This window comes from Pteronotus mesoamericanus, unplaced genomic scaffold, assembly GCF_021234165.1.
Source record: "Pteronotus mesoamericanus isolate MK-2021 breed Mesoamerican mustached bat unplaced genomic scaffold, CSHL_Meso_final scaffold_705, whole genome shotgun sequence".
Classification (NCBI taxonomy): Eukaryota; Metazoa; Chordata; class Mammalia; order Chiroptera; family Mormoopidae; genus Pteronotus; species Pteronotus mesoamericanus.
In genome coordinates this window covers 7,848,284-7,862,551 of record NW_026555326.1, presented here as the reverse complement: position 1 = coordinate 7,862,551, position 14,268 = coordinate 7,848,284, and the positions used below count along the sequence as shown (strand labels likewise).

Sequence of the window (14,268 nt, the reverse complement as noted above, 5' to 3'; positions counted from 1 at the left end):
ACTAAGGAAATTCATAGCATTACAGGCCTATCTTGAAAAACAAGGAAAAACTGAAATAACATAACTTTCACTAGAACTTGAAAAAGAACAACAAAGCCCAATATGAATTGTGGGAAAGAAACAATAAAGATCAAGACAGAAATAAACAAAATCGAGTCTAAAAAATGATACAAAAGAGCAATGAATCCAAGAGCTAGTTTTTGAAAAGATAAACAAGATTGACAAACCTTTAAACAGACTAGTCAGGAAAAAAAGAGAAAGAACCAAAATAAATAAAATCAGAAATGAGAAGAGAAGTAACAACTGACACTAAAAAAATACAAAGGATTTTAAGAAAATATTGTGAACAACTATATGCCAACAAACTGGACAACCTGGGAAAAATAGGTAAATTCCTAGCAACATATGATCTTCCAAAACTACATAAGGAAGAATAAGAATCTGAATAGACAGATTACACCCAGTGAAATTGAAGAAGTAACCAAAAAAACTTCCAACAAATAAGGCTGGATGGTTTTACAGGTGAATTTTACCAAACATTTCAAGAAGAACTAACACCTCTCCTTCTCAAGCTATTTCATAAAATTCAAGAGGAGGGAAGGCTCCCAAATATATTTTACAAGTCCAGTGTTATTCTAATTCCAAAACCAGATAAGGACACCACAAAGAAAGAAAATTATACGCCAATATCCCTAGTGAACATAGATGTTAAAATCCTCAACAAAATATTAGCAGACTGGGTACAGCAATGTATCAGAAAGTTCATACACCATGAACAGTGGGATTTATTCCAGGAATACAAGGTTGGTACACTATTTGCAAATCAATAAATGATTTACCACATAAACAAAATAAGCGATAAAAAAACACGATCATCTCACTAGATACAAAAAAACATTTGATAAAATTCAGCACCCATTTATGATTAAAAAAAAAACCTCTTAGCAAAGTAGGAATAAAGGGAAAAAATACCTAAATATAATAAAGACCATATATGAAAAACCCACTGCCAGCATCATATTTGAATGGGCAAAAACTACAAGCATTCCCCTTAAGATTGGGAACAAGACAAAGATGTCTGTTTTCACCTTTCTTATTCAACATAGTACTGGAAAGTCCTAGCCACAGCAATAAGACAAGAAGAAGAAATAAAAGGCATCCAATTTTGAAAGGAAGAAGTAAAACTGTCATTATTTGCAAATGGCATGATGATACTGTACATAGAGAATCCCAAAGATTCCTCTAAGAAACTACTAGACCTTATAAATGAATTCAGCAAAGTAGTGTGATACAAAATTAATATCCAGAAATCAGTTGCATTTTTATATGCCAATAATGGACTAAGAGAAAGAGAAATGAAAAAAACAATCCCGTTCACAATTGTTGCAAAAAGAACAAAATACCTAGGAATAAACCTAGCCAAGGATGTAAAAGACCTGTACTTGGATAATTATAAGACACTGAAGAAAGAAACTGAAGAGATACAAGTAAGTGGAAGCACATACCATGTTCATGGATAGAAGAATTAACATCATTAAAGCGTCAATACTACCCAAAGCAATCTACAGGTTCAACACAATTTCTATCAAAATTCCAATGACATATTTAACAGAAGTAGAACAATCATTTCAAAAATTTCTGTGGAACCACAAATAGCCTTGCATAACAACAGCAATCCTGAGGAAGAACGAAGTTGGAGGACTCACATGACCTAATATCAAACTATACTATAAGGCCATAGTAATCAAAACAGTATGGTACTGGCATAAAAGCAGACATATAGCTCAATGGAACAGAATAGAGAGTCCAGAAATAAACTCAACCTTTATAGTCAAATCATATGCAACAGAGGATGCAAGCACATACAATGGGCTAAAGATAGTCTATTCAATAAATGTTGGGAAAATTGGAAAGAGACATACAGAAATATGAAACTAGACCACCTTCTTACACTATACACAAGAATAAGTTCAAAATGGATCAAAGACTTAAATGTTAGACCCCAAACCATAAAAATCCTAGAAGAAAACATTGACAGCAAAATTGTGGACATTGCTTGTGGCAATTTTTTTTTATCAGATATATCTCCCCAGGTAAAGGAAACAAAAGAAAAAAAGCAAACAAACAGGACTACTTCAAACTAAAAAGTTTTTGCACAGCAAGGAAAACATTAACAAAATAAAAAGACAACCCATAGAATGGGAGAACATGTTCCCTGATATTTCCGATAAGGGGTTAATATCCAAAATTTATAAAGTACTTATAAAACTCTATGCCAAAACAAACAAACAATCAACCCAATTAAAAAATAGGCAAAGGACCCAAATAGACACTTTTCCAAAGAGGACATACAGATGGCCAATAGACATTTGAAAAGATGCTCAATGTCACTAATCAGCAGAGAAATGTAAATTCAAACCACAATGAGATATTATTTCAGACCTGTCAGAATGGCTATCATGTGTCCTCATGTCTTACTCCAGAGTCACAAGCCCCAGACTCTCCTCAGGCAACTCCAGTCCTCATTGCCCTCCCTCCATTGGAGTGAAGATGAGTGACTGTGAATGCATATTTGCATGTTGTCCTTTTAAGAGAGTGCAGTGGACTCTGACTCTCTGCGGACAGAAATCCCCAGCTTTTCACCACCCAATGCTATATGGGTATCTCTCCCTGGCTCTGGTGCTCTGGGCTGGGGAGTCTGGCCTGGTGTTTAGGCCCCTTGCCTCTCAGGGGGTAACTCCTGCAGCTTACATATCCCTCTGGCTCCTCAGCTGCCACCCATGGGAGCAGGGCCAGCCACTTTTGCTTCTCTGCTCTTCCTACCAGTCTCAAAGTGGCTTCTTTCGCAACTTCTTGGTTATAAATCTCCTGTTCAGTCAGTCTTCAGTTGGTCATTCAGGGTGTTTTTTCCCTAATTTAGTTGAATTTCCAGTTTGGTTCTGGGAGAAGGTGAACACAAGATCCACCTACTCTGCTGCATGTTGGAAACCTCTTGTAGTTGTTTAAGATTGTGTATGTAGCAAGTCATAAGGATAGTATTTGAACCTAGATCTTTCTGACTTCAAAGTTTAAGTTCTTTCCACTTTAAAACAGTTAATTGGTCACCAGGGAGGCCTGGAGTCTTGTAGTTAAAGCTCTATTTTAGGCATGATGAGCCTTGATCAAGTGATGGTATCTCTGACTCACTATTGTATTTTTAGTACATTTACCTTATGTCTAAGTTTTCCCTTATCTAAGCTGTGGAACATAAGAGTAGTAATTTTTTTTATACTGCTTCGCAGAAGAACTATGTTGGAGATGATGTTTAGGGATAAGTGATTAGGAAAAGAACAGACAGAACTAAAATTTATTGAACATCTACTATTATTTTCACAGGTAGACTTCATGAAAGGTTCTTCACACACACTATTTAATCTAATTAGGATTTATTAAAAATATTTAGCAACTGGTACAGCACAGTCAGTGACCAACTAGGATGACAATGGCCATTAATAGTTGGTAGACCATGCCCTCATAGCCTGCCTAAGTATGGGTCTTGAGGAAAAGGCCTACAGAGGTTGAGGACGTCACACAAGATCAGACAGCCAGTGAGGAGGAGGCCAAGACTACTCAGGGCTGTCTCACTACAAAGCCCATGTCCTTTTCAGCTACTTGAATGAACACTCCAGATGAAAGTAGCCACACAAAGTTGAGCTATTATTTTTCTCAGATGTAGGTACTCATATTATTTGGAAAAATGTAAAAAAAAAAAAGACTAAGAAGTTTCATTTTTATGGTTCCTCTTGCAAAGGAAAGACTTTTTTTCTTATCTGCCTCTTTCTCATGCCTCTGGTTGACTAGAAATAATTCAGTTATGAGCCTCAAAATCTTATGCTTAGACTCTTACTTCCTCTCCTTGTGACAGTATTTCCAGTTGAGACATTTAAAGTACTGAAAGCAACACTTAAAAAAAAGAAAAAGAAAAGAAAGGAGGGCAGAGGGGGAACAGATCAGAAATAAAGAATAAGAAGAGACGGGGAGGGGGGGAGAGAGTGACAGCAAGTGGGGGAGAGAGGGAGAGAGACACAGAGACAAAGAGAGACAGAGAAGAAACAAAACATTCAGAGCAGGACTAGGTCTGGAGCTTGTGTCTATGTTTAATCAGATAGTCTCACAGTGACTGGAAAGTTTACAAATTAAAAGTCTTGTCTGGTTTTCTAACAGCTTTCAACATCAAAGTGCTTTAAAGTCCCCAGCACATTTGCACATGGAAATCAGGAACTGCGAGGGAACACAAGCTTGAAAATGAGAGACTGAACAATTAATTTGTAGAAAAACGGAGGACAAACAGGAAGAATTAAAATAGAAATGACTCAAGCCATAGAAGGGCAGGCTTCCCTCACTTTTATCATCCCCCTCACAGAAAGGAGTCCTTCGGTTAGTTTTATTTTTAGCACTTTCCGCTCAGCAACTCATTTTCTCCTAACTCCCTCCTGTGAGGGAGATTACATTTTTCCAAAATCATGACTAACTTCCTTGCCCTCTTTATTCACTCTGACTTCTCCATAGCTATTTTAATATTGAATACTTGTGTTCAGCAGTCACTGATGAAGAAAATAAGATTAGAAAAAAAATTTGTAAATGAATATTTTTAGAAAGCCACAGCAACAGTTGAAAATTTTACAGGTGTGGTAAAATTCATCTGAGCAGTAAAAGGCTCTGGAGTTTAGAAAAGCTCCTCAGTAGGCCTTCTTGTTCAGATATAGGCCCAGAGCTGTTCTGAAAAGGGAACTACTGTAAAAAAGAGTTTCCATTGGTCTAGATAATGGAGTAACAGATGTGTTTCAGTGTTATTCTGGGGGGAGGGGAAGTGGTATGCTGGTAATGTTTAACAACCACCTTTCCAATAAAAACACCAAATGAAACCACAACGCCCTGATTTGTAGCACTTGTCCATTCTGTGGAAGGATTTGCAAGAAGACATGTACCATTATGTTGTATTTCCACTATGCACATACAATAGATGTAAAAAAATCTCAAGAGCATAAGATAGTATAGTAAATTAATTAAGAAATAATGCATTTTGAGTACTTACTATTTTTTTGTATCTTTGTATAAATACTTTACTCAGTTCCCAGGTAGAATATTGAAATTTACATGTTATTTCAAAATCAACTAATATACAACTAACTGAAATAAAATATACAAGAAGTTTAGGAGATATAAGATACACGCAAGAAAACCTGAAGTGTTAACTTAAATTGCCCTACTAAGAATATCAGAACTTGTAGAATTGATATTGGACTTGTATATCAATTACTTGCTTCTAAAAGTATCCTTTTTTACCCTTCCAAAGAGGATATTGTGCTAATGTGTCTAAGAAATCAGTGAATAACTAGGTTTTCCATTTTATCAAAGTACAAAGCACTACTTCAGGCCTTCTGACAGAATACAGTATATGTCTTCATAAAAGAATTCTTTCTGCTTAAGTTCATTGATGAAATCTTATTAAGAAACTATTGAATCAGAAAGCAAATACAAGGCATCTTTATATTTTAAAAGGAATCAATGAAGATTTAAGAAGATAAACATCTAGCACTAAAAAAAATCCCAAATTCTGACATTTAGAGCAATAATTCCCACATGACCCACATGATCTTTTCCTAAAAAAGAACTTTCCAGCTTTTTACATTTCCAGTATTCTTATACATTTAGTTGTTGTGGTACCCATAAATCCTAATGCATCCTGTTTTTTAACATTCTAAGAAACTCTCCATGACTAAGGCATTTGTCACCATCAAAATCAAACATCTTGAAGACGGTGTTCAAAATAGTGTTTGAGAGCTCCTGTTCTGTTGCCACTTTCACAGCTCTCTTAAATTCCACTAGTTTGACAGGGCATTGAGCTAAACTAAACACCTGCATGTCAGTAGCAGAGTCTTCCCTGTGGGTTGTAAAATGACAAAATACCTTGAACTTGTTCAAAGTAATGTTTCTTGTGATAAATTCTCTCTCACACATTTTTTTTTCTTTTTTTAATTTTATTTTAATTTATTTTTCTCACACATTTTTTTTGGGGGGGGAATTTTGAAATGTTTATTTATTTATTTTTAAATTTTATTTTAATTTATTTTTTCAAATACATTTGTCTCTGCCTCCCCCCGCCACTTTCCCTTACCCCCTCCCTCCTTCCCTCCCTCAGTTCTTCCCCTTTGGTTTTGTCCATGAGTCCTTGCTATATGTTCCTTGACTTTCCCCTTCCCTTCCTTTTCCCCGCCCCCCCCTTCCCTCTTGTCTCTGTTGATTTCTTTTCCTTTCAGTGTTGCTGGTCTTATTTTCCTTGCATCTTTGTATTGTTGGTTAGGCTCCGCTTATAGGTGAGATCATATGGTATTTGTCTTTCACGCGCTGGCTTATTTCGTTTAGCATGATGCTCTCCAGTTCCATCCATGCTGTTGCGAAGTTTAGTAGTTCTTTTTTTCTTTCTGCTTTGTAGTATTCCATTGTGTAAATGTACCATAGTTTTTTGATCCAGTCATCTACTGATAGACATTTAGGTTGCTTCCAACACTTGGCTATTGTAAATTGTGCTGCTATGAACTTTGGGGTGCGTAGGTTCTTTTATATTGGCGTTTTGGTGTTCTTAGGGTATAGTCCCAGCAGGGGAATCGCTGGATCAAAAAGGCAGTTCCATTTTCAGCTTTTTGAGGAAATTCCACACTGTTTTCCACAATGGCTGCACCAGTCTGCATTCCCACCAACAGTGGACTAGTGTTCCCTTTTCTCCACAGCCTCGCCAGCACCTGTTGTTTCTTGATCTGTTTATGATGGCCATTATGACCAGTTTCTCACACTTTTTTTAAATAAATTATTTTTATTTTCAGTGTTAGTTAAAAAAAAAGCCATTCTGCAAAATCTTTTCTCATGAAATTTAAATCTTTAGAGAACTGAAGGAACTTCATTTCTCAGACTTCCATTTGTAGATTTTCCATAAACTTGTGAAGTTTCTGTAATGAAGTTTTCCTTCTTCTGTTTTTCCAAAGAAATGTATCTGAAGAGTTGTGTTAATTTCAGTTTCTTTCACTGTTGATTCCTGGAATTGCTTTTCTTTTCTTTTTTTATTATCACCCAAGGACATTTCTTTTTATTGCTTTTAGAGAGAGAGGAAGGAAGAGAGAGAAACATTCATGCAAGAAGGAAGCATCAATTAGTTGCCTCCTGTTCGTACCCGGACAGGAAACTGCATGATCCCACACCTGGACTGAGGGTTGAATCCGCAGTATATGTATGTGCCCTGACCAAGAATCGAACCTGCAACCTTGTGGTTACTAGCTGATGCTACAACTGAACTGAGTCATACTCTGTTATATTGGTTATCCTCTTCAAATTATCCTGTTTACTTATGATTTTCTGCAGCTTAAAAAATTTTTTTCCTCAACCATCTCATCACCATCTCCATCCAGCAGTTTAAAAGCAATTACCTAGTATGGGGTGTAGTGAAGATTGTAAGCAAGAAAAGTAAATCAGTATAGGGAATTAGCCCTTTATTGCTAAGGTCTTTACAAAAAGTCGATCAACAACAAGCAGTTTAGATTACTGCCTGTACATCCTTGATATTCTTTTTTGACTGCCTCTTGACTGAAGTTTTATGGTCCATGTGTTCAAACATAACTGAAAAGAGGAAGACTCATAGTGTCATATAATATTCTTCTTTGTTTTTTAGTGAAGAAAACTGCATGAAGCACTATTTATGAAGAGACAACTTCCCCATCATGTCTCTATAATCACCATTTTTCTGTTCTAGGACCAAGAGGTTGCCTCCAGGTAGTGCAACATTCATGCAGCTGTGGTACTACACTACACTTGCTCCTGCCAGCCACACACTAGCCACTGCTGCTGTGTCATGTGCCCATGGTGCCAAGATGGGTGCTGCATGGCCCACTGGCAGGCAGCCACTCATGCTGCAGCCTTCTGCCTCAGGCCACCAGCTGAGCACCAAATACTTATTACTTTATAAAATAGAATTTATTTAATCTAAGCTCACAATTAAGTTTTTAATAATGGCTGTATTTAACAACAGGCATACAGAATTCTAAAATTTTAACCAATGGTTTAAGTGAGCCTGCATGAGCAGCTTCTGCCATACCTTTGGGACTTTGAGAGGATGAGAAAAAGAATTAAAATAGACTCATAAGAAGGGTACATTCCAAGGCCTAAGGAAAAAGATACCCAAGGAAAAAGTTTTGGGGTAGGGGTGACCATGAGACTCTGTGGACAGTGATTTTAAAAACTCAGTTTTAATTGTTTTCCTTTTCTTTGCTTTATTGTAGACTCTGGCTCCTTCCCTCAAATATTTAAGTATGTTAAAAAATGGCTAAAGAAGGGATAAATCAAGATGGCAGAGGAGTGAATGGAAATCACACTGACCTACCCCCAGGACCAACCTGGAATTACAACTAAATTATGGAGAAATCACCTGGAACAGACAACTGAAGAATAGCAAGAGAGGAGCCTTATAATGCTGGACAGACAGAAGAATCAGCTTTAGCACAACCTAACTGGTAAAGAGTGTGGTAGAGACTTAAGAAGGCGGGTGGGGCGCCCACAGGTGACAGCACCAGAAGGATATTTAAATGGCCAGTTGGTCACTGAAAAGGGTGGGGTCTAAACCTTAAGCAGGGATCTCCAGCCTATACCCCAGAGCCCAAAAAGTACACAGATAAAAATCAGCTGCATAAAGCTGCAGCGTTGCTGTCTCCCAGAGACAGGCAAGAGGAGATACGAAGGGCCTTTTTTTTCTTTTTTTTTCCTTAATTAATTTATTTTTTCAAATACATTTGTCTCTGCCTACCCCCCACCACTTTCTGTTGCCCCATCTCTCCCTCCCTCCCTCCCTCCTTCAACTCTTCCCCTTTGGTTTTGTCCATGAGTACTTGCTATATGTTCCTTGACTTTCCTCTTCCCTTCCAAAGGGCCATTTAAAGGGCCAACACATAAATTTTTATTTGCAGCCACTTTCCCTGGTCTCTGGCAAAGGCAGGGGCAGATTGGGCTAGAGATGCCTGAGGAGAGACTGGAGAAGGAGACTTTGGGGAGAGAAATGAGAGAGGAGTCAGCTGGATCCCAGTGCTGACTCATCCCCCATATGGTAGCAGCCATATTGCTCAGGCAGACTACTCCCCAGAGAAGGAACAGTATGAGAGGGTGCAATAGCCCCACCCAAAGGGACTCTGCCCTGCCGTGTGGTGGCTAAGTATGACTGCTGAGTGCAGAAGTACTAGATTAACAAGTGAAGGAGACAGCCAAAAACAGTAGATTCTGGGAAGTCTTGAACAGACTGCATAAGGTCAGAAGGGGTCAACAGCTGACATCATCAGAGGCAGATCTTGTAAGAAATAAAAAAAAGTGGTCTCCTTCTGGAGAAGTTCACACCACAAAGTTAGGAAATTAAGAGATCAATTTAAGAAGCAGAAGCAAAAAAGAAGAGTCTCACAAATAACAAGAAGACAAAAAATTACCCCTTAGTTGAAAGGAAAGGAGGAATCCCCAGAAAGAGAACTAAAAGAAATAGAGGCAAGTAAACTATCAGATATTGAATTCAAAACAATGGTTCTAAGGAAGCTTAGTGAGCTCAGAGAGAATTACCAGAAACTACAGGGAAACTGCGAGGAACTTACAGCAAACTATATCAGCATGAAAAAGGACATAGAAACTATCAAAAAGAGAAAAGAAGAGGAGATGGTGGAGGAGTGAATGGGAGTAACGCTGACCTCCTCCCAAGACCAAACTGGAATTGTGACTAAATAGAGGAGAAATCACCTGAAAAACAACAGAACGATAGAATGAGAGGAGACTTGGATCTGCGGACAGACAGTGGAATCAACTTTCACACATCCGAATGGGTGAGAAGTGCAGTCGAGGTTCGAGAGGGTGGGCTGTGTGCCCGTATGCACCAGCATCAGAGGGACATTGAAACAGCCAGTTGGATCCCCCTGAGAAGAACATGGTCTGAATCCTAAACAGGGACCCATCTAGACTACAGCATCTGAAACCAGAAAAACACACAAACCGAGTGCAACCGTGAAAAGCTTAGGGGCACTCTCTGCCAGGGACAAGTGGCTGGAGACACAGTAACTTTTAATGGACCAAAGCAAAAATTGGCAGTGGCAGCCGCCTTCCTTGACCTCTGGGTAGAGGCAGCAGCAGAGTGGGCTGGTACCTGAGGAAACACTGGTGAGGAAAACTTTGCGAAGAGAACTGAGATGGTGGCCAGTGGAGCCCCAGTGATAACTCACCTCCCACTCTTCAGCTACCATCTCATTCAGGCAAAGTGAATCAATAAACTTGCTTTCTGTGCACTCTGCCCAGAGCTTGCACGTGAGTGGGCTAAGGTGCTGAGTGCAGAGCAGCTGGAAGAAATAGAGGATCTTTGGCCAAATGGGACAGAGAGCTGCCTAGAGACCTTTGAGGAGAGACTGGAGATGGAGGTTTTGGGGAAAGAACTGCAGGAGTAGCCTGGGATTCCCAGAGCTGACTCCTTCCCCATTCTGTAGTCTCCATTTTGTGCAGGCAGGTCATGCCCCAAGGAGGCAGCAGCGGGAAAGTAAATAATAGCCCTGCCCTCAGGACAGTCTGGCCCAGACAGGAGCTGCATGCTGGCCTTGGTGCTGAGTGCAGAGCTGCCTATAGAGGTAGTAGACCCTTGGCTAAAGGGGACAAAGAGCTGCCTAGAGACACTTGAGGAGAGACTGGAAGCCAAGGCATTGGGGAGAGAATTAAGGGAGTAGTCAGGGGGGATCCTAGTGCTGATTGCTTCCTCAGTTCACATCCTCCATCTTACTCAGGTGGACCACTCCCCTGAGTGACAGCAGCCTTTAAGGACATGATAGTCCCACCATCAGGAGGGACTGCTCTTCCTGGGGGTGCCTAAGCCTGACAGATGAGGGCACAGTGACCAGACTGACAATTGTAGGAGACAGACACAGACAGTAGATTCCTGGAAGGCTCAAACAAATGGCCCAAGGTCAGATAGGGTCAACAACTGACATCATCAGAGGGAGACCCAGAAAGAAAATAAAAAATAAATAAATAAAAAGAACCACCTACTACCATAGAAGTTCAATCCACAAAGTCAGGAAATCTAGACGGAGTAATTGAAGCAAAAACAAAAACAAAAACAACCCAACAAAAGATCTCTCACAAATAATGGGAAGGAAAAGAAATGCACCCCAAATGAGGAGAAAGGAGGAATCTCACAGAGAGAGCTAAATGAAATAGAGGCAAGTGAGCTACCAGATATTGACTTCAAAACAATAGCTCTAAGGAAGTTCAATGAGCTCAGCCAGCTTAAAGATAACTATGAGAAACCACAGGAAAGCTATCAGGAACTTACGGCAAACTATATCATCATGGAAAAAGGCATAGAAACTCTCAAGAAGACACAAGAGGATATGAAGAATACCATTTCTGAATTGAAGAATACAGTAGAAGGAGCCAAAAGCAGACTAGGTGAAGCAGAGGATCGAATCAGTGAACTGGAGGACAAGGTAGAAAAAAGCTCCCAAAAAGAACAAGAAATGGAAAAAAGACTCAAAAAGAATGAGGAGACATTTAGGGAAATGCAGGACAACCTGAAACACAGTAATATCCACATAATAGGGATACCAGAAGGAAAAGAAGAGGAACAAGGAATAGAGAACCTGTTTGAAAAAGTAATGATGTAGAGTTTCTCCAATTTGAGGAGAGAAAAGAGCTCATGCATCCAGGAGCACAGAGGGCCCCATTCAAGAGGAACCCAAGGAGGCCCATTCCAAGACACATCACCATTAAAATTGCAAATATCAAAGACAAAGAAAGACTCCTAAAGGCAGCAAGGGAGAAACAGGTAGTAACATTCAAGGGAGCCCCGATACGGCTAGGAACTGACTTCTCAACAGAAACACTACAAGCCAGAAGGGAATGGCAACAAATATTCCAAGTCATGAAAAGCAAGGACCTACAACCAAGGCTGCTCTACCCAGCAAGGCTCTCCATTAAAATAGAAGGGGAAATAAGGAGTTTCCCAGACAAAAGAAGGCTAAAAGAATGCATCTCTACCAAACCAGCACTACAAGATATGCTAAAGGGACTGGTTAAGAAGATGAAGGAAAAGAGTGAGAAAGAGAAAAACACAGGTACAAAGAGAAGAAATGAATAGGTTCCTATCAGTAATAACTCTCAATGGAAATGGATTAAATGCCCCAATCAAAAGGCACAGGATAGCTGAATGGATAAGAAAACATGATCCACACATATGCTGCCTACAAGACACCCACCTCAGAGCAAAGGACCTATGCAGATTGAAAGTAAAGGTATGGAAAAAATATTCCAAGCAAATGGGCAAGAAAAAAAAGCATGGGTAGCAATACTTATATCAGACAAAATAGATTTCAAAACAAGGGCCATAAACAGAGACCCAGAGGGGCACTTTATCATACTTAAAGGAAGAATCCATCAAGAAGACATAAACATTGTAAACTTATATGCACCCAACATAGGAGCACTCAAATATATAAGGAAAATTTTGGAGGATTTCAAAAATGATATAGTCAGCAACACACTGATAGTAGGAGTTTTTAACACCCCACTGTCAAAAATGGACAGATCTTCCAAACAAAACATCAACAAGGATATTGTGGACCTGAATGATGCATTAAATCAAATGGATTTAACTGACATATATAGAACTTTACATCTCAAAGGAGCAAAATACACATCCTTTTAAAATTAATTAATTATTTTTTTTCAAATACATTTGTCTCTGCCTTCCCCACACCACTTTCCCCTGCCCCCTTCCCTCAATCCCTCCCCACTTTGGGTTTGTCCATGAGTCCTTGCTATATGTTCCTTGACTTGCCCCTTCCCTTCCGTTTCCTTCAACTACCTCTCCCTCCTTCCCTCTTGTCTCTGTTGGTTTCTTTTTTCTTTCAGTGTTGCTGGTCTTATTTTCCTTACATCTTTGTTTTGTTGGTTAGGTTCCACTTATAGGTGAGATCATATGGTATTTGTCTTTTGCCCCCTGGCTTATTTCACTTACCATAATGCTCTCTAGTTCCATCCATGCTGTCATGAAGTTTAGTAGTTCTTTTTTTCTTTCTGCTGAATAGTATTCCATTGTGTAAATGTACGATAATTTTTTGATCCAATCATCTACTGATGGGCATTTAGGTTGCTTTCAACACTTGGCTATTGTAAAGTGTGCTGCTATGAACATTGGGGTGCATAGGTTCTTCTGAATTGGCATTTTGGGATTCTTAGGGTATAGTCCCAGCAGGGGAATCACTGGATCAAAAGGCAGTTCCATTTTCAGCTTTTTGAGGAAATTCCACACTGTTTTCCACAATGGCTGCACCAGTCTGCATTCCCACCGATAGTGTACTCGTGTTCCCTTTTCTCCACAGACTCGCCAGCACCTGTTGTTTGTTGATCTGTTTAAATGGCCATTCTGACCGGTGTGAGTTGGTACCTCATGGTGGTTTTGATCTGCATTTCTCTGATGGCTAGTGATGCTGAGCATCCTTTCAAATGTCTCTGGGCTCTGTGTATCTCCTCCTTGGAAAAGCATCTGCCCAGGTCCTTTGCCCATTTTTTGATTGGATCATTTGTCTTCTTGGAGTGGAGTCATGTGAGTTCTTTATATATCTTGGAGATCAAACCTCTATCTGATGTATCATTAGCAAATATATTTTCCCATAGGGTTGTCTCTCTTTTTATTTTGCTGATGTTTTCTTTAGTCATGCAGAAGCTTCTTATTTTGATGGGGTCCCACTTGTTTATTATTTTCTTTATGTCCCTTGCTTTAGGAGACATATCAGTGAAAGAATGGCTGCGTGGTATATCTGAGAGTTTCCTGCCAATGGTCTCCTCTAGGACTTTGATGGTGTTGCGACTTATATTTAAGTCTTTTATCCATCTTGAGTTTATTTTTGTGTATGGTGTCAGCTGATGATCCAATTTCAATTTTTTGCATGTAGCCATCCAGCTCTCCCAACAGCATTTGTTGAAGAGGCTATTATGGCTCCATTTTATGCTTCTGCCCCCTTTGTCAAATATTAGATGCCCATATAGACCTGGGCTTATTTCTGGGCTATCTATTCAATACCACTGGTCTAGGGGTCTGTTCTTGTGCCAGTACCACATTGTTTTGAGTATAGTGGCTTTATAATATAGTTTGCTGTCTGGTATTGTGATCCCTCCTACTTAGTTTTTCTTTCTCAAAATTGCTGTGGCTATTCGGGGTTGTTTATGGTT

At 39.3% G+C, this 14,268-nt stretch overlaps 1 pseudogene; it reads right to left on the bottom strand.

The window, feature by feature from the left end:
* Positions 1–5,577: 5,577 nt before the first annotated feature.
* On the bottom strand, positions 5,578–7,939 carry LOC129062073 (calcium uptake protein 2, mitochondrial-like; annotated as a pseudogene).
* Between the last annotated feature and the right edge of the window lie 6,329 nt (positions 7,940–14,268).